General features: G+C 30.6%; 1 protein-coding gene across 1 annotated transcript in view; it reads left to right on the top strand.

Moving 5' to 3' along the window:
* Octalpha2R (alpha2-adrenergic-like octopamine receptor) overlaps window positions 1–21789 on the top strand; it is a 610987-nt gene that overhangs the window by 303957 nt on the left and 285241 nt on the right. The gene's annotated exons all lie outside the window — the stretch shown is intronic.

The following is a 21789-nucleotide window of genomic DNA, read 5'->3' as shown; positions in this document are numbered from 1 at the left end:
CTGAAACATTTGCTGGAAGACAATAGGTAGTGTTGATTGCTTATTGTATGTCGTAAGGTCACAGTTTTTAAGCTCCGGTGTGAACAGATGGCTGAATTTTCGCTCCGCAGATTAGTATTGGTTTTCGTTGTTTTTCTGTATATGGTTTTTGTTTTCGTTATTAAGCGTTATTTTGTTGCTTTTCTCCGTCGTTTTGTTATATTTTTGTTGTGTTTTTGAATTTATTTGAGTTTGTTTACGTTTTTGTGTTTCTTGTTCATCGTTAGCGTATTTTTTTTCACTTTTATAACTGATTTTACGTAGTTCCCTGGCGTTAATTGACCTATTCGATGATAATTTGTTGTTTATTATTTGTTTTTTGTTGGTTGGATAGCACTCGAACACTAAAATTGAAATTAAAGATAGCACCGAGAATATGGACAGAAGTATTCGTATGTTGAGTTTTTTGAAGTTCTGAAGCGACTAGACTCACGGGTGGATACCGGTTCGGCCAAGTACGGAAAACAAGGCTACCAAGATGTACTACGTCGTCTGTGATGTAGCATCTCGACTCCGGACGGGGGATTGGGCCGGGTCACGACTTTATCGCGGGAGGAAATTCGGCGGGACCTTTTGGAGGAGGGTAGCAGCAGCATGGTTGCGCTTGGTCGGACTGATTACGCTCTGGTCGTTGACTCATCAGCATGGGACCGTGAGGTGGTCTCTGCTATCTGCAGATCCATCCCGTGGATGTTGGAGAATGGACAGGATCGAAAAATGTGGTTTGTGGTCTGCAAGGGCGGATCGGTCAAATTTGACCACGGTCTGTGGAATATGTGAACAGAAGGGCGGGAAAGCAATTTCTCGTCTATTTGTTACAGGCGCCGCCACCATCGATTCCTGCAGGCAAGAAGCAACCCGCGGTTTCGCTGACTACCACAGTTGTGGTTAAGGCGGTGGGGTGGACCTTCGCAGATCTTCTCCGCTTGGTGAAGGGAACGGTTTCAACGGTGAAAACTGGGGTTCTCTCTATCCGGCAGGGCTAAAAGGGGACCTTCATCTCCGGGCTCGGGCGGATAGTGGTACAGCCGATCAACTGAGCAAGGAAATCGGTGAAAAGGTGGAAGGTGCTAACACGGCCCTAGCCTGTAGAGGTGGTAAGAGGGTCTTCGTCATGGTAAATGACGTGGGTACCCTCACGTCGCAGAACGAATTTATTCGAAAGCTTTGCAAAACAATAGGTGAATCGATCACTATTGACGTCTAATCAATGCGGCCCGCTTACGTCTTCACACAGGTGATCATGTTGGCAGTGTCGCTCATCCTGGAGGACAAACTGTTATCTGCTTGGCACGTCCGCAATGGATGGGAGGCCTGTCAAGAGATGCGGTGTGTCTCCGATGAACTTTGCTTCAGGTGTTGGAATTTAGACCCCGGGCCAAGTTATTTTCTGGAGTAGAAAGGAGTGGCCACCGTTTTACGTGCGGTAAAACCGGCCATTTACATAAGGATTGCAAGCAGGACCCTAAGTGCTCGTCTTGCAAGTCACATGGTCATTCGCCTGGAAATAGCGGATGTAAGAGGCTTCCTCTGCATCAGGCTTCCTCTGCATCTGGAAATGTGTCTTTGGAAATAGGAACTCCATGGTATCTTTGAGGGACAGCCTCACTCGGGAGAGATGGGGAGCTTCGGTCTTCCATCTACCGTGATCGTGTAGGGACGACCTTCAGATGTCAATGGGGGGAGAAAATAAAACCTTAGTCTCGGTGGGGGATCCCTCTGGGGGTTCCCCACTGTAGGCAAGGCATCAACACGGAGTCTCGGTTGGAGGTTCCCTTTTGGGAACTTCTCACTTGAGGCATAACAAGCAAAAAGACCAAGTTCCGGCTATCTGGGCGGTGCCTTCCGTCCTTCCGAGGTAGTTTGAGGTAGTTCCGTGGTAGCTTCGGGGGGTGCTCTCCCAATTTAGCAATATTAATATGGTGTGTAAAAAATGTAAGAATTATGAAAATATTATTTCTTTGGTAGTATTATTTCAAACTATGGGAAAGTAATGATATGTAATATTTATTTATAAGTACAATTTACTTAAGTAGTATATTTAGTATAAATATATGTTTAAAGATATTTTACAAAGTATTAATAAATTTATGTGTAATAAAATTGCAAAAAAATATTAAAGGCAGGAGATTGAGTTGGCTTGTAGGAAATTAAAAGAATAAAAAAAAAACAGCAAAGAAAAAAGAAAAGGAAATATAGTGACATAGAGAAGAATGTAATTACTAGAAAGGTAGGTGTAAAATAAGAATAAAAAGCTTTTTGCCGAAGTACAGAGCTGTGAATAGAAAACTGGAGTCAAGGAAAGAAAAGAGATCTACTAGGAAATGAATACGAAATTTGGCTGTTCAAAAGACAATAACCATGAAATGAATTGGACAAAGGAGAAAAATACTGATGTTGATTTCACAGATAATTCTGCATTGAAAAATCTAACTGGCTCAGAAACGAGTTACAAGAAGAATAAAGCATTGGAAATTAAATATGCATCACAGGTTGTATGTTGCTGGGGACTCAGGAATAAGTAGGTTTTATCCATTATTATAAAATATTTACAGTGCAGTGGAATTATTAGAAAATGGCATCATTTGATGCCATTTTCTAAGTCAAGATTAAGAAAAAAAAATTGAAAGCTTTTACAGCTGTACAATAAACATGAAGCAGGGACAAGATAAAATGATGTGAGGTAAACTTTAATTTACAAATGTTGGGAGAATGATACCTCTATTTCCTTGTAGTCTATAACCAGAAAAAACGACGCAGGTATCGATGGATAATTTGATATCGGATTAAGTACTGAAGAAGAAAAAACATATAAATAAAGATGATAAACTTCATTATTGACTTTTGTTTTAGTTGAATCGAAAAAAAAGTTTGGATAAATTTTCATTCACTTATTTATCGTAGAATTTATCATAGAAGAAACATTCACTTTGAAAAGGATTCGAATAAACAAAGGTAAGGAGACACTTCAGAAAGGTGGAGATAATGAGGAGTAAAAAATTAATATGGAAGAGGAAAATATGTAGGAAACGTAATGTTGTTATTTAGGTAGTAATATTTCAAAGGATAGAAAAAAGAGGGTAATCATCAAAAGCGCAACGGCACAACAAAAAACGCCGTCATGGTCAGACTAAATCTCCTAGCTTCAGATATATAATACGAATTATAAATAAAATTTTCTTAATATTTATGTGAAGTACAACCTTTTTGATTCTATCAATAAAAATGAAAGAGCATTGGAAAAGAATTTTGAGATGTGGTGTTGCTAAAGAATGTTGAAAATTATGAAGTTTGATAAATTTTCAAATAGGAAAAATCCTAAACGAAGCTGGACAAGAGAGAAATTTTTGGGATAATATTAGTGTTATTAAAATACAAGTATGTTGGAGCGCAATAAAATAAAACATGTACGGTGAGTTGATTAATTGGGATAAGAAATTTAAAAACTGTGATGAAAGATGAAGATTAGTATAAAAAACAGATAACTGAGGATGCAGAATATAACAATTATACGTGAAGGTATAAAAATAAGGGCAAACAGAAATGCAAATAATAGCAATTTAGCTAAACGTGGCATATCTCAACTTTGCATAAAGGTTTTGTATAATTTTTGTTTAAATGTATATACGCTGCATTATTTTAACACGGTAAAATATTATTTTTTTAATTTGTATTTTAGGATAACTTTTCTACTAGTTAATATTCACATCTATTTTTTTCTTTAGTATTTTTAAATTTGCGCGTAAGAATACTTAAGGATAATGAAGAAAGAAATTGTGGTTATTCTTAATTGATTTCGGTGAATTGTACATGTTCGCGATTAATCTAAAATTCATTCATGTATTTTTATCATTTTTATGAGAAAATTATATGATTTAAAAAAAAAAATATTAATCAGAATTGTTCTTTCAGTGTGAAAATCGAATTTAATCGTAGATAAAGAGAATGAAACAAGTGTTCTGTTCTCAGAGGATTGATTAGAGTCTTCAAGAGAAGCCATAGAAAGTTTTTGTCAAAATTGACATCTATTGTATATACCATTATTATTACTATGTGTCTTTCTCTTTTTACTGTTTAGGCCTTTGCTTTCCTTTATAATCTTTTCCATGTGAAAATGTTTGGCAATAAAAAGATAGAAAAGTAGAAGTAATTACTGGAACTAAAAAGGAACAAACAAGAAAATAATATAACATAAATATTTAATATAACGGTAAATAGGGAGAATCGATCATTACCGATTTCTTAGTAACGACTTGATGTTTTGTAGTTGAATCCTGTTTGAAAACTTGAGAGAAGTATTCGTACAAAACACGTGAATAAAAATTAGTGAGCTCATACTCCGTGCGAACAGTATAAATTATTCGGCAAGAGGTAAGCTTTGTTATTTTTTGGATAGAAGATATCAATTTGTTTACGTATTTTGAGACGATTAACAACTCATTTTAAACAATAAATGTTTAACTACGAAATTCCACCCGGATTTTACAGAACATTTCTCCGTAAGTGAAGTGTATATGTGGTGAAATTATGTTGCTTTAAGACGAAGTATTTGGATGCGACCAAAATTATTAAATATTTTAACATAAATTAACTGCTTCTAATGGTTTAAATGATCTATATTTAGAATTATCTTGAGACAAGGAATTCTGAAGTTCCCATATTTTCTAATATATTAACATAAACTAACTACTCTTAACGGTTTCAATGATTTATGTTTAGAAATTATTTATTATTTGTTTTTTTTGTCTTCAGTCATTTGACTGGTTTGATGCAGCTCTCCAAGATTCCCTATCTAGTGCTAGTCGTTTCATTTCAGTATACCCTCTACATCCTACATCCCTAACAATTTGTTTTACATATTCCAAACGTGGCCTGCCTACACAATTATTCCCTTCTACCTGTCCTTCCAATATTAAAGCGACTATTCCAGGATGCCTTAGTATGTGGCCTATAAGTCTGTCTCTTCTTTTAACTATATTTTTCCAAATGCTTCTTTCTTCATCTATTTGCCGCAATACCTCTTCATTTGTCACTTTATCCACCCATCTGATTTTTAACATTCTCTTATAGCACCACATTTCAAAAGCTTCTAACCTTTTTTTCTCAGATACTCCGATTGTCCAAGTTTCACTTCCATATAAAGCGACACTCCAAACATACACTTTCAAAAATCTTTTCCTGACATTTAAATTAATTTTTGATGTAAACAAATTATATTTCTTACTGCAGGCTCGTTTAGCTTGTGCTATTCGGCATTTTATATCGCTCCTGCTTCGTCCATCTTTAGTAATTCTACTTCCCAAATAACAAAATTCTTCTACCTCCATAATCTTTTCTCCTCCTATTTTCACATTCAGTGGTCCATCTTTGTTATTTCTACTACATTTCATTACTTTTGTTTTGTTCTTGTTTATATTAATGCGATAGTTCTTGCGTAGGACTTCATCTAAGCCGTTCATTGTTTCTTCTAAATCTCTAGAATTACTATATCATCAGCAAATCGTAGCATCTTTATCTTTTCACCTTGTACTGTTCCTCCGAATCTAAATTGTTCTTTAACATCATTAACTGCTAGTTCCATGAAAGATTAAAAAGTAACGGAGACAGGGAACACCCTTGTCTCCGTTACTTTACCTTGTCTCCCTTTCTTATTACGGCTTCTTTCTTATGTTCTTCAATTGTTACTGTTGCTGTTTGGTTCCTGTACATGTTAGCAATTGTTCTTCTATCTCTGTATTTGAACCCTAATTTTTTTAAAATGCTGAACATTTTATTCCAGTCTACGTTATCGAATGCCTTTCTACGTCTATAAACGCCTAGAATGTTGATTTTTTTTTCTTTAATCTTCCTTCTACTATTAATCTGAGGCCTAAAATTGCTTCCCTTGTCTCTATACTTTTCCTGAAACCAAATTGGTCTTCTCCTAACACTTCCTCCACTCTCCTCTCAATTCTGCTGTATAGAATTCTAGTTAAGATTTTTTTATGCATGACTAGTTAAACTAATTGTTCTGTATTCTTCACATTTATCTGCCCCTGCTTTCTTTGGTATCATTACTATAACACTTTTTTTGAAATCTGACGGAAATTCCCCTTTTTCATAAATATTACACACCAGTTTGTATAATCTATCAATCGCTTCCTCACCAACACTGCGCAGTAATTCTACAGGTATTCCGTCTATTCCAGGAGCCTCTCTGCCATTTAAATCTTTTAATGCTCTCTTAAATTCAGATCTCAGTATTGTTTCTCCCATTTCCTCCTCCTCAACTTCCTCTTCTTCCTCTATAACACCATTTTCTAATTCATTTCCTCCGTATAACTCTTCAATATATTCCACCCATCTATCGACTTTACCTTTCGTATTATATATTGGTGTACCATCTTTGTTTAACACATTATTAGATTTTAATTTATGTACCCCAAAATTTTCCTTAATTTTTCTGTATGCTCCGTCTATTTTACCAATGTTCATTTCTCTTTCCACTTCTGAACACTTTTCTTTAATCCACTCTTCTTTCCCCAGTTTGCACTTCCTGTTTATATCATTTCTTAATTGACGGTAGTTCCTTTTACTTTCTTCATCACTAGCATTCTTATATTTTCTACCTTCATCCATCAGCTGCAATATATCGTCTGAAACCCATTCTTAAAAAGGAAATTTAAGAATTTCCTTTTTAAAATTCTCCCATTCTTCTTCTACATTTTCTACCTATCTTTTTTTACTCAGACCTCTTGCGATGTCCTCCTCAAAAATCTTCTTTACCTCCTCTTCCTCAAGCTTCTCTAAATTCCACCAATTCATCTGACACCTTTTCTTCAGGTTTTTAAACCCCAATCTACACTTCATTATCACCAAATTATGGTCGCTATCAATGTCTGCTCCAGGGTAAGTTTTGCAGTCAACGAGTTGATTTCTAAATCTTTGCTTAACCATGATATAATCTATCTGATACCTTGCAGTATCGCCTGGCTTTTTCCAAGTGTATATTCTTCTATTATGATTTTTAAACTGGGTGTTCGCAATTACTAAATTATACTCCGTGCAAAATTCTATAAGTCGGTCCCCTCTTTCATTCCTTTTGCCCAGCCCGTATTCACCCACTATATTTCCTTCCTTGCCTTTTCCAATGCTTGCATTCCAATCTCCAACTATTATTAAATTTTCATCTCCTTTTACGTGTTTAATTGCTTCATAAATCTCTTCTTATACACACTCTACCTCATCATCATCATGGGCGCTTGTAGGCATATGGACGTTAACAATTGTTGTCGGTTTAGGTTTTGATTTTATCCTTATTACAATGATTCTATCGCTATGCGTCTTGAAATACTCCACTCTCCTCCCTATCTTTATTATTTGTAATTATTATAAAATTAGTGTACAGAAATATTTTAACTTACCAAATTACTGACAACATACAACGGTACAACATAATCGGTGTAAAATTTTCGTTATCAGAATATACTCTCAAAAAATCGAAAAAAGACAATTTCCTTGAAGGAGAATTTCTTCTTACATACAAAATGATTTTTAATTATTCTACGAACGTGTCATTATATACTTATTTCGTCTTGAATGTGTGGATACTTGGATAGCAAAGCAATGAAATAAACTTGTGGTAATAAAAGTTAATTTTATTACAGCACGAAAGTTATCTATCAAGTTTCCAAAACATTTTAAACGGCTTAAAAAAAATATATTAATAATATTGGCATGTTATTCCGGACTAAGCAATGACATGTCTACCTATGAAGCATTATATAATTTTATTAATTTTTAAATTATGTTATCGTTACTGTAAGTCATATGCTATTGCTCTGAATTTATAAACTACAATTTTTCAATTCTGTTTAAAAATTATCTTCTTCTAAAGAAAAATTGGATTGGTTTCAGAAAAGGCAATATCCACAGACTTCGAATTTCAATAATCAATTGGACAATCTCTAAACATTTTTTTTTAAACGAAATAAGACCTATCTTTATGGTTTTTGATAAATCTTTTAGAACTATCAGATTAGTAGTAATGAAAAAAAGTTAGTATATATGTGGTGAAAAATACCAAAACTAAAAACGACTCGTAGAGTAAATTTTAAAATTAGATAGCTCTTTTTGATACGTATGATGTTTGAATGGGAGTATTCACCCAGAGAATAGAATTGAACAAAACAAAATCAATGCAAGTCATCGTTACACTGGTAGAAATGATTTTCTCGACTGCTTCTTTAAATTCCCTGCCCAAAATTCTGTCAGAGTTAAGTACTTACGAATCAATCTCGAGTTTGGCTGAAAATGCGAAAGGCATTGTTTCCAAGCGAACACAAATACCTCACAAATTCAAAGAGATATATTGATTTACTTGGACACAAAAATGGCATATGAGACGTAAACTAACTTTTTATAAGTCGGTTATGAAACCTGTTTTGACTTATGTAGTGCAAAGTTTGGAAGCTTCTACCATTTCGGTGTTTCTATTCTTGAGAGGTGCCAAAATAAATTACATAAGGAAAATTTCGCACTATGTTAAAAAGTTCATATAACAAGATGAGGATGATATTGTTACGTAATCCTTATTCAAGCATATATTAATATCATTTATGGTTTGAAAATTCATAGAAATGATCTAAATAAACCTGCTGTTTTTCCAACAATCATAAAACTCAATCCATAAGGTTGAGCAATCATGCTAATAAAGGTAAATTGAAATTTAAGTTAACTTAAAGTTTATGTAATCTATTACAAGTTGAGCCTCAGAGCAAAGAAATTCTTTACTAAATAATAAAGACAAACTAGTTGGTATAATACGTTCATCCATAAAATTCAAAGTTACCAATTTACATATAAACAAATAAACTTTAAGTTATGTTTACACTTGTGTTTGGAAAGATACTAAAATAATTGGGTACTTCTATTTAGAATCTTATTAAACAAACAATTTAATAATAACTGTGTACACATATGCGTCTTTGCACTAAAATAAATGTGTAATTTTATTTAATACTATATCAACTGAAGTTTTTTGTAACAGGTGGGATCATGCGGAGTCGAGAAAGTAAAGCTTTAAAACTTATGAATTTTATTTTTTTAATTTACTCTTTTTTCTGCCTTACTCCATATACTTTAAAGTTGTAAGTTAACTACTTTTGAATACACAACTACTTTGCACGTTAATTAGGTTTCATTACATTAAATGTTTGTGTTTCCTGATAATTCTTGTTCACTGAAAGATGCCTTATATAATGTAAATGGACCAACAGTAAAATAAATCTAGATGTTACTTATGATAGAGATTATCAAGAACAAAAGCTTTAAGTCCTGGTGCATAATATTTTATGATTAATCTAATAGACCATTATAGCATTAAGAAAATATCTTTTATTCACTTACCCGAAAAGAAAATATTTTATGCAGTAGATGTCAAGTCTTCATCATTATTTTCTTAGATTTCATCATAACTTTCACTAGAAAAATAGTGTTCTTAAAATAAACCTTTCTCCGTACGTCCGTGACATCTTCCTGATAGTAATAAGTTTCTTCCATCCTTGTTATTTTATTACAATCAGCAACCAGATCATCCTTTGAGATGGAGCTAAGCGAAGAATTGTTTGTTCATGTGACGAGATTAAATTGTTAATAAGAAATTAACCTAAACAAAAACTACAAAAATGTAAATGAAACTGTAACTGTGATTACATTACGAGTAAATAGATCCAAATTCTTACTTGTAAATCACAAATAGTTTAGAGTAAGTTTACAACAGTACATTGAACAGTACAAACAGCAGGACAGGGTTAATGACCTTGCTGTTTAATTATCCTGTGCCAGAAATTAGTAATTTCTTTTCATGCGACCCAAACATTACATTGCGTGTATAAATAACATGTGTATACAAAAATTAAGAATTGAAATTATGAATTTTCTTCGTGAATGATATTTATACGTCTACATCATATTCCGCGCTTCATCTTCTGTATCTACTCTCTCTGAAACAATAAAATAATTCTATTATACAGTAATTGTTGAGATTTGGCCTTGAAATTTTCTTAATTCTTAACGAAGTTGGAAAGAAAGCTACAGGAGTAGAAATCAAAAGGATGTTTTTTCATAAACAGGTTTCCTGCTCAAGTCAATAGCGTAAGTTTTTACATATAACAAAAGTATATTTTATTGATTTATTACGCTTACTAATATGCATATTTAATTCATGTCTAATTTTAAATTTCTTATTATAACAATTCCGAATATATTTTTGACTGAACGTCCGTAAGTGTACATTATTTTTAACTAGTATTTTTAAATTTATAAATAAATGATTCATAGAGCTTCTCTTAGGACAGTAATGGTTGCGTAATTGTTTTCCAGAAAGAAATTTCTTTCTGCAGAATTTGCAACGATAGATATATCTAGCATGACAGATAATCACTGTAATGTGCTGTTCTAATCCATTTGTATTATTAAATACTTTTTTTTACAATGCACACACTTGCATTTTTTTATATTCTTTCTGTTTTTTATCATGTTCACATTCTTTGTGTCTAACATTATTATTTTTCTTTTTGTATATCCTCCAAGTATCTAAATCTGTATCTGAACTACTTCAACCAGTTTTGGTAGATTTACTTGTATCCGTATTTGTGTCAGAATCTGTATCCCTACTACTTTAACAAGATGATGATGAGGAATCCAATTTTGGTTTTTTACACACTATAATCACTATTTTCGGTTAAATCAATATTACTAAAAGACTTTTTATCCTTTTGTATACTGGTATAATTATTATTTTTACAGTATGAAATACCAACATTTTTATTTTTATCATTACTACATGAAGGTTTTGGATTTTGCAGTTGGTTTACTGTTACTATCAATCACTTTTACTGGATCAACATCATTTTTTGATACAATTTCATATTAATACTACTTTTATGCTCAATATGTTTTAAAGAATTGGCTTCATTTTCATTTTTACGAGATAAAATAATTTCTTTACACAGTTTCTTCGGATTAATTTTACTAACAATCGTTTTCATCAAATTATTAACATTAATTTTCTTTAAGCGAATCATTAACTTCGAAGATACCTGTTTATTTATATGGATAATTACGTTTAACTATTCTGACTTATTCAATTCTTGACTTGACTCTTTAGCATTAACAAAAGAATCACCTAGTTGATTGTTATTGTCTTTGCGTGGTAATGACACGACAAATTTACCTTGATTATTTGGAGGAGTGTAGAATTGAAATGTTTATCACCTGTAGAGGTTTTATTAACTAAATCAATATGTATTTCTTCAAATTTTCTAAAATTCTCGAGTATAATTGAAAGATTTTTATGAGTATTACGAGCAAGAAAAAATGCAAGAGTTTCCTGAATAGTAGGATATCTGGAATTTCGAATGAATTTCCCAGGCAAGATAAGACTCAAATAGAATTGAGTTGCAATCAGTATTTCAATGTTATCTGTTGAACTTGGGATTTGGTTGAAATATATTACGACAAAGATTAAGATTAGTAATGTCAAATGTGGTTGATGGAAGGCTGTCTGATGTATCAGATAAAACAGCACACTGCACTTCGAAAGATAAGTTCTTATATCGAGAGTGTAATGTAAGTGTAACATTATATTGCGATAATGAGTTATTAATGCCTGAAATGGGGAGGTTATTTTTAATGGGTTTAAGTCCTAATTTTTGGGCAACTTTATACGCGCAAAAGTTTGCCTGGCTACCAAAATCTAATAAGATTCTACATGAATGGTGATTACTATTTATGTCACTGGTGTTACATATGGCTGCTGATAAAAGTGTATTTTCGTTTAACCGATTATTAAATGAACAGTAGGTATTACTTTCAGGCTTATTGCTATCTAATTTAGAAAATAATTAATTTTGTCCATGTAATCGAGTGCATTATGTTTTTAGTTCAAATCGTGCATATCGTTTTTGAGTAACACTCATTAATAGAATGGTCTTTATTCAAACAAATAAAAAACAATTATCACTCCTTAAATGTCTCTGCGTTCACTGATGGATAAATTTAAGAATTCTTTACATTGTTGTAAATGATGGTTTGACTTAAAAAACAAACATTGCTCAATTAAATTTTGAATAAAAAATTACATTATATCCTTTATATTGTTTGTTAGGATTTTAAATAAAGCGTTTGGTTAAAGATTTGGTTGAATTATTACAACTTTCCTTTGGTTTCTTTATCTCTTTTCATTGGCGTGTTTTAAGTGAATGCATTAATATTTTCGATAAGTTTTCGTCTCGAATTAAGAAATTCGATAAAATCTTTGAAAGTGGAAAATCTATCATTGGACAACTTTTCCTTCCATAATCTTGAAGTACTGTAATCCAGTTTTGATGTTAGAAATTTGACGACAATAAATTCATACTTATTTACAGGAAGTTTATTGCTTCAAGCGAATTCACGTTTGAGGAAATTTCATTAATAAATTTGGATAAAGTATCTACGGAATCTCTTTTTATAAAATCAGATCTTAAAATGCGCTCAGCATTATGACATGCAATTATATATTTTTTCTCAAATCGTACCTTTAATAATTCTAGAGTAATAATATAATTTTCATAAGTTATTGGCAGATATTTAACGATAGCTAAGGCTTCATACTTCAAAGAAGAATTTAGATAGTGTAATTTTTTAATATTAGTTAAATCATCTATATTATGTATTAAATCAATAAATATATTAAAATAGTGCTGAAAATTTTACACATTACCTCTAAATACAGGAATATTAATGGGTTGCAGTTGTGTTTGTTTTAATATTGTATTTGAATTAATTTCTTTATTATATGATCTTTGATCATTATTAGTATCATTTATTAAATGCTGCAATTTGCGTTCTATAATACTCACGTTTGTTCCCGATCTAAAGATAAATCATTACCATCAAATTACATTTCAAGTTTTGATTGAATGATGTCATATTTATCTTGTAAAGTAAGAAGATTCCTTAACTTAATTTGGAAGTCAATTCTATCATCTCCTGAGGGATCAAATTTGTCAATAAAAGTGCGAGTTCACGTTATAGAGGGACCTCCTTTATTGACCCTCTTTGCCATCTTATTTGTCCCAATTCCATAATAGTATTAAATAACTTAAATTAACAATGTGAAATATTAACAAAGTAAATTAAATGTGAAATGAATCAGTGATATTACGTAATTATGATGCAGATCCAATTGTTGCGATCCCTTTATTGTACTAATTGGTTACGTATAAAGATTCTTGAAGTTTTAGATTATATCCACGGTTCTGGAAGAGCAAAGATGATGATTCTTCAAAATTTTTATATTTTATCTGAGTTGTGGATTATATCCGAGGCCGGATTACAAAAATGTCAAATAATTTACCTCCTTGGGTTAATACCTCGGTTGGGTTTAAATTATTCTAAGTACTATTTTATTAGCTGGTGTACTGAAATAAATAAAAGTTTTTGTTTTGATTCTATCTCAATTTATTTTTATTATAATTTTCAGACTTACGCTTCATATATGTAACGTTATTATGAATTATTTATACATGACTGTATGTAGATATGTTGAGTCTCTGATGGCAGATACTAGATTGACTAAAAAGAGCATTAGACCATAGTTAAAAATTCATTTAAAAAGGAATAACAAAAAAATGAGAGATTTAAAGAGTAACCAAATTAGTAAGAGATTTAAAAAGGAATAAGAGAAAAATGAGAAACCTTCGTTTAAAAATTAAATAACTCAATTAAATAACCCTGAGTCTTAACACATAGAAAGAGATAATATTTTTACGTCAATTCATATTAGAGGTTTTGACGAAAGATTTCCAACACGGTACACTGCTTACAAAACATAACTAGTATTTTAGATTAGTTTTAACAAAAAAAGGGATTCTTTTATAACCAAATTTTATTAGTTTGAAACGAATATATCAGAAATTTCTAGCCCTGGATGCAGATGAATTATTAAAAACGAATTGCATGAACTTTACGCAAGTATGATGCTTAATATTTTAACTCATTTGAATAATATTATTGGTTTGACCAAAATACTCTGTTCTGATTCACTACTGGAGCTGACAGAATATAAAAATACTTAATTTTTATTCGACATATAGTCACGTTTATTTCCAAGTAGGAGAGTTAGGTTATTATAAAAGAATGTACTTATTACCCTCGGGCGTAATTAATGTGACTGAACAGAATTTTTTTTATCTATTATCTTTATGAAATTTTTACTTGACTTGTATGCTTCAGTTGATACAAAGCACTGCAAATTTAACAGTACAGAATCTGAACTCAGCTACTAGATACATAATCGAACATATTTTACATACAGTTTTACGAAAATAATCAGGATCTATCCTCAAATGGCTCGTTTATGAAACGTACGCATTTATGAGCTATGAAAAAATTACTATTATACTAGAATAAAAAAAAGTAAATGTATATGCTGAACCTCGAAACTCAGATGATTTTACAATGACGAGTTTAACTACTAGACAAACCCGGTGGGTTTTTAATCTCATTTTATTGTATTATAATATTTTCTTGAAGACACCTGAAAGGTGCGAGTTGAACACTACTTGAAAAAAGTCGGATGGCAACAAGTAGACAATGAATGAATCTGCACGTTTAATAAATTTTCTTCTTGTGACTTATTGCTATGAAAAAGGATGGTTAACCATTCTGTACTGGTTGAATATGAGTTATGGAAAAAATTATGTACGTATATATTCAGCTACGTTTCGATGCAGACTTAGTTTCCATTCATCAGACGTAGTGCAACCAAGCAGTAGCGCTAGAAAAAAGGGAGTGAGAGAAAACTGCGAGAGATGATGAGATTGCATTTACCCGATTCAGTCACAGTTCTATATAAACAAAACAAAAGTACACTCGCGTCCGCAAATAACCAGCCGCGCGTGCACTCTTACTAACGCACTCGCACAGCGCATTGAAATCGAAGCATTTCTGTTCTCTCTATTCTTTTTACCATTCCTTTACCTATTTCTCTCCTACACTCAACTTTGCTCAATCTGTCTCTTCTGCACTTTTTCTATGCCTTTATCTTTTTGTAACTTTATCCTTTTTTTAACTCAGTCCGTTATGCTTTCATAAAGGGGAGTTGTGGCTGACAATAATAAATTATTAAGTCACACTTTGAAAAAAAATTTTCTCTCCGTTTCCGTTTTACATTCGTTTGGTACAAGGTTATTTCAAACAGACAACAATTCTTTCTGATCTTTACCATTTTTCATGTCATCTATTGTTCCTTTTATACACTGTGTGGATCATTTCATAGAGTTCTATGTGGGCTTTTAAAATAACGTCATCAAGTATAACGTTACTTCACTCAGAATGAGCGCGTTATAGAAAATAGTTGAAACTTATTTTAAAATACGAGATTGGATTGTTGTGTCAACGGAAACAACACATACCACAAAAAAAAATCGAATAGTCCTGAACTCTATACAGCCTACATACATCCTATGTAAAATTTTACATTCATGTATTATTTATGAGAAAGAAGAGAGAAAAGGCACACAGTTAATATAAAATCAGACTAAATTATTTTATGATACATCTTCCTGATATTTATGTTGACATTGTCTTCTTACATACATAAGGCATCTTTCAAAAAGTAATTCACGAAATTTACTTCATATAACTCATTAGAGTACATGTTTACGCATTACTACACTACAAGCATTGTAAAAATTAAACGATAGGCAGAAATTATATATTTATAAGGTATAATTTACTATACTATAGTTATAATATAAGGTATAACTTTGGAACATTCATAAAATGAAATCGTGTTCTTATGAATTACATGATAAAAAATGTAATTTCATTGCTTCTATATAAGGAATACAAGTGCATAGAATCATAGAAATTCCTTATTTTTAAGAAAAAATGACACCGAAAGAATTATTTTTGAGAAATAGATAAGCTTACTAATGCTCATTTGCCTTAGATATTTAGGGCAATATTTAAGTCTAATTCCCTTAAATAATGTAAATATTTTAGTAGTTTGTACTTTACATGTATATATATATTAAATTCAATTGGAATTTCAGAAATATTAAATCATTTTTCTAGTTTTTCATTCTTATATTTACTACTTAATTATATTTTATTAAATGAATTAATATTACGATCAATAATAATTATATTAAAATAAGGAAATTATCTCAATAGTGAAATAGAATACATTACTAAGGCAAAATTTATTTCATGAGCTTTTTATAATATAATTTTTTTCTAGATCTTATCTTTAAGCATAGTATTAATTTAGCCTCAAAATGTAACGAGGAAGTTCGAAATAACATTTTATTTCTAATGTTCATGTTGTTTTATGGAAGAAACATTTTTGTTTGTCTTTCGTGTTATTTACATTACAAAAGATATCATTTCGAAGTATGGAATTAAAAGTGTAGGCAAATTCAAATAAAATGAATCAAAAAAAAAAAACAGTTTATATTCTTTTCATGAAATTAATTGATAAGGTATAAATTTCATATTTAAAAAAAAACTTTTTTTTTAAATAGTAATTTACTTTTGATTACCTAACATAATTATTTAATGTTAATCCACATGTAGAAAAGAAAACAAAATTGTTTGTTTTGTTGTTTTGGAAATTTGTTTTTTTTTTTAGTCTGGTTACCAGGTATATTGATAAATCAAGAATTTCTTTTTGTTGATTTATTTACAGTTTTTCATCTAGCAGTACCTAATTCTCCAAAACATAAATTAGTATGATGTTTTATTATCTGTTATATCTATTTTCACTAAAATGTGTTAAGAAAAATAGTATTACAAGAAAGCATTCAATAGATTAACGGGGCTGTAAACGATAGAAGGATTAATATTCCTCCAGAGAATGGGTATTGGTGGGAGAAAAGAATAAATGGACGTAAAAGAAAGAGAAAAGTACTTTTTCTTTTGAATCAACGGCGGCTGGCACTTTTTAGTTCTGAAAGTCACAAAACAAAAGCTGCCCATGGGAAAATGTACGGTCAAGTCTTTTGATGGAATTCTTTATATATGTTCAGCCTTTGTTAAAAATAATCATCGATTTGCGTTATATCGATAAAAATCATATTTATTTGACCTCAAACATACAGCGACGATTATTGCAGTTGTCCCCTGTTGGTTATATAAATAAACATACCCTTACTTTACACTGTTTTTCCATTAAATTCTAAAACCTTTTTTAATACAATGATATCCTCAGGATAAATGGTTATTCAATAAAAAAAAAAATATTTTCTTTACTAAGAAAAACAATTTAACTCCAAAATTTGTGCAAACAGATCAATAATAATAATAATACGTAGCATCGTTTCTATGACCTTCAGCTTACTACGACATTTTTCTGGCTACGGAAGGAGTAAAATAAATTTCTCTGTTATTATAATAGGTCACTTTAATTTAATTTCGTTGAAATAAGTGTCATAAACGTCCTTAAAATTTTTGAATAATAATTATATTATTATTAATATAGGGCCTAAAATGTAAAATATGAATAACGTTAACCCTTACTAAGATTTGAATCTAGAACTTTAGGATGAAAGGCGCAGATGCTATAACTTGGGCAGAGAACGGCAGTAATGATAAATATTTACTTTTTTATTTTTTTTAGCTGAGCGTTCATCACCTTTAAATATATTAGGAAATTATAATATTATTTATTGATGAAGATTTATACTCACAAAATAGTATACAATGTACAGTGCAGATACATAAATAATGCACATGTTATATTTATACATAATTTATTATAGCACAATATAAATTTCACAAACACATTAATTATAAAACAATACACCCATTCATTTAGAATTAATATGATTTTAATGATTACAATATTACAGTGTAATTATGTTTCTAATTAGAGATAAAATCTAAATTATTTATTGGATAAATTAAATTGGTTATGGTAATAATGATTTGGTAGTTAGCTTAGAGCAAATTGTACAATCAAAGTTGTGATAAATAATTTCCTTTCAGAAATGTAGTTATGTGAAAAAATTGTAATAATTTTTTCATTCTTTAATTTTTCTGGAATTTCTACTTCTTTTTTATTATAAATAATAAGTCGTATGCACAAAATTTAACTTTTTTCTTATAAGTAAAATCAACTAGTTTTTTCTGCTTAACTTTCTTCGGTCACCTATTCTTCTAAAAATCAGCCAACTACTCACTCCCTCTCTCTCTTTCTCTAATGCGCGTAATGTACACACGCTTATACACATAACACAGTTCTACCTTCATTTTTTATCCATAAACATTGAGAAAAATTGGAAAAAATAGTTAGCATCAAAATATTTAAACAATATAAAATATTGACCATCAATATAAGGTAAATTTATCTGAAATAGGGGGCAGTAAAATTAACAGCTTAAATTATTATTAGATAAAATCTTAAGTATTTATAAAGTTAGTTTTGTTTGGATTAACAAGGTAGTATTTCTGAAATAGAAAAGCTAGAAGATTGAAATTTAAACAAGTAAATACATTTAATTTAAAGTGTATAATAATTATGTATTTAATTTAACAGAAACAGGAGGCACCTAAATAAAACAATGAAAAACGTTCTCTAATATTTATTGTAATTATTATAAAAAATGACTGCATAAAAATAATAATTATAAATTAATATAACTATAGTTTATTTTTTTTAAATTAATGTAATATTTTTTTTTTTAATTATGATCAATTATATATATAAATAATTTTAATGAGCCTCAAGTTATTTTAGTGAATGAAAGAGGAAACATACTTCTACAATTTTATGGTTTTAATTATGTTTTTAATTAATCTTTCATAAAAACATACGCAAATGCACTCAATGGAAATCATAAAAAGGAAAGAAAAGTAGGTTTAACAATTTTTTAATTAATTTTAACAAAATAATTTTACTTACCAGCTGGGAGGCAGAGTTTTAAACCTATTTTATATATATATAACATTACATTTCGCAATGTAGGCTAAGGCCAAATTCTGTTAGCTTGCAAGTTATTTAACAATTTTTTTTTCATAAATATTAACAGCAAATCAACTGGTTCTGTTTATACATAATATAATTCATGCATATTATAAGTAAAGAGGGCACCCTAAAAATTTCAAAATAAAATTAATATAAAAAAAATTGAAGAATTTAATTAACGGAATGAAGATCAATTACATCTGTTAAAATGTTAATAAAATTTAAGACAGGGTTTTTTCTAAAACAACGAATAATTGAAAATGGTTATCACTACTTCGCTACAGTAGTTTTAATTTGTCAATTCCCCAAAACAAATACTACGTTACAGTAAGACTGTAGGAATAGAATGAAACATAGACAGAATTTCAAAGTACAATCAGGTTATTTTTACGTTCTTATATCTGAACATCATAACCGCGATGAAAAGATTACAGATTATTTGTATTCATTTTAATAATCTGGTTTTCATTTTTCAATTTATCATCTATGTTTGTTCAATTGTTTTAAATGTAATATTGCTCATTAAATTGCCAGTAGTAGCCCTTCGATTTATAGATGACAATAATACATTTTTTCGTACATCATATTGTGTGCAACGACCCTTCAAAGTTATTTTGATAAAACACTGGAAGTCGTAACGGCCAGTTAATTGCGGCTCTTTAGATAAGAGTGGAAATGTGTAGTGGTGTTCCAAAATATTTTGCCATTTTGTGAGTGTGCTGATGTCAAGCAATATAAGCGCGTTACGGCAATCAATATGATAAAGTAATCGCTTTTTCTGATAAAAATTATTATTGTTTAAGTATACACTTAAACATGTAAAAAAATATAATTTATGCTTTTTACAAAAGGAAACCGAGATTTTTATGTTTTTTTGTAAATAGTTATACCACTGGCAGGCAAATAAATCAATATTAATTCGTTAATTAATGTAATGTAAAATAAGTCTTTTATTGCATCTTGCGCTCAGTTTAATCACTGGATATATTTTCATCAGAGCTGTTTTTTCAAATAAAGTTACTAAAAAAAAATTTGATGTTCCTGTTGAATTTATCATTCTACAACTTAATAAATACTTAGACTTTGTAAAACTGATTGAAAAGTACGAATAAGTTTATAAAACTGATTATAGCGTTGAAGAAAGTGGATCCTACTAATACACATAATATTAATACTAACATTTTTTATTATTACTATTTTTTTTTTTTAATTAAGTTTTATGGTCATCGACGTCAAGGTCATTAGCCGTTGTCACAGTCAAACAGAATAAAATCACCACTAAGATAACATCAAATATAAGAGTATACAGGACCCTTGCATTTTAATAAAATACAAATAAACAAAAACATGAAATATTAAATGAAACATATACACATATCACGTACACAGTGTATCGGGCACTGATATTTTACATAAAACAAAAAAGTTAAACTTAAACATAAAACACAAGTTAAAAGAAAATACACAAAAAATTCTCAACAATACCATGTAATTTTGAGCTGTGATACCTATTTTTGAAGTGTAAAGGCCATTACACAGGAGATTCTGTCAAACATAACACATACTGCCTATCGGCGAAGGCTTACTACAAACAATTTGGTAATCCACTGGCTTTTGGGTTAGCAACAATTTTTTCTTCTTTGCCATTTTCTAAATCAGCAGCAATATTGTTTCTTTATCCGTACCTCTTTCTGAGGTTTTCACTTATTTTACACTCTTCCAGTAGATGCTTAACCGTAAGTGGTCTGTCACGTACATTGAATATTGATCTTTCTTCTTCAGTATACAAATTTAAATTTGTTAATGGCGAGTGACAAATTCTGAGTCTGGTCAATGCCGTTTTTTCTTGGTCACTTAGTTTCGCGACTATCTTCCATTTATATGAAGTAATTTGCATTACATTGAATATCATATTTATCAATTCTATTCATTATTCAACGTTTTTGATAGTGTTAGACAATTTTTAACGTCCGTCATGCAAATAGGAATTATGGCTATATTCTCAAAATTGTTATCCTTCTGGAAGTATCTGTCTGCGCTTTCATTTCCTGAGATACTAGTGTGCCTGGAGCCCATACGAAAAAAACAACTTTGTCCCGTTCGGTTTAATAATACAGATTGGACAGGATGTTTGTGATAAGGTCGTAGTCAATATTTATGTTTTCCATTTATACATACAGCAGTTATACAGAGCACCATGTTCAGTTTTATAACCGTCAGTAAAATTTTCATACATCCATCATAGTACTAATGATTTTAAAAGTTCCTCTTGCAATTAACGCAGATGCCCATGGCCTCACATCGTGTGTTTCTTCCCCACATACACACACTTTAGGTATCTCACATCGAACTGCGGTGTGACTAAATTGCTGGCTCCAGTTGCGGTTCGAAGTTCGCATATTCAGAAGGTACTAGCACACACTTTCTTCGGCAAGGAAGTTTTATTTAAGGATGAGAACTCGATAGGCAGAAAGTAGAACTTTGCTATTCCTTCTCATGATCTGCCTCCTCATTATATTACTCCCTCTTTGAAAAAATCTTCGAAAATTTCTTACTCTGTACAATTTAATAAATTACAACAGATTACAATACCCTTCGACGTATAGAGATTGCTGTGAGGATCGAAGCGTACAGTAAACTCATCTATTTTGTTTAACACAGGTAGTTTCTGTGATTACAAGTTATTTAAATCATCTCGATGTAAAGATCGTTGAACGCTTTTTGAATTTCCTTCATTGTGTTCTCCTCCGCAATTA

The sequence above is a fragment of the Lycorma delicatula genome, chromosome 1 (genome assembly GCF_047948215.1).
Source record: "Lycorma delicatula isolate Av1 chromosome 1, ASM4794821v1, whole genome shotgun sequence".
Classification (NCBI taxonomy): Eukaryota; Metazoa; Arthropoda; class Insecta; order Hemiptera; family Fulgoridae; genus Lycorma; species Lycorma delicatula.
The sequence above is the reverse complement of the archived record's forward strand: the minus strand, read 5'-3'. Positions and strand labels throughout refer to the sequence as shown.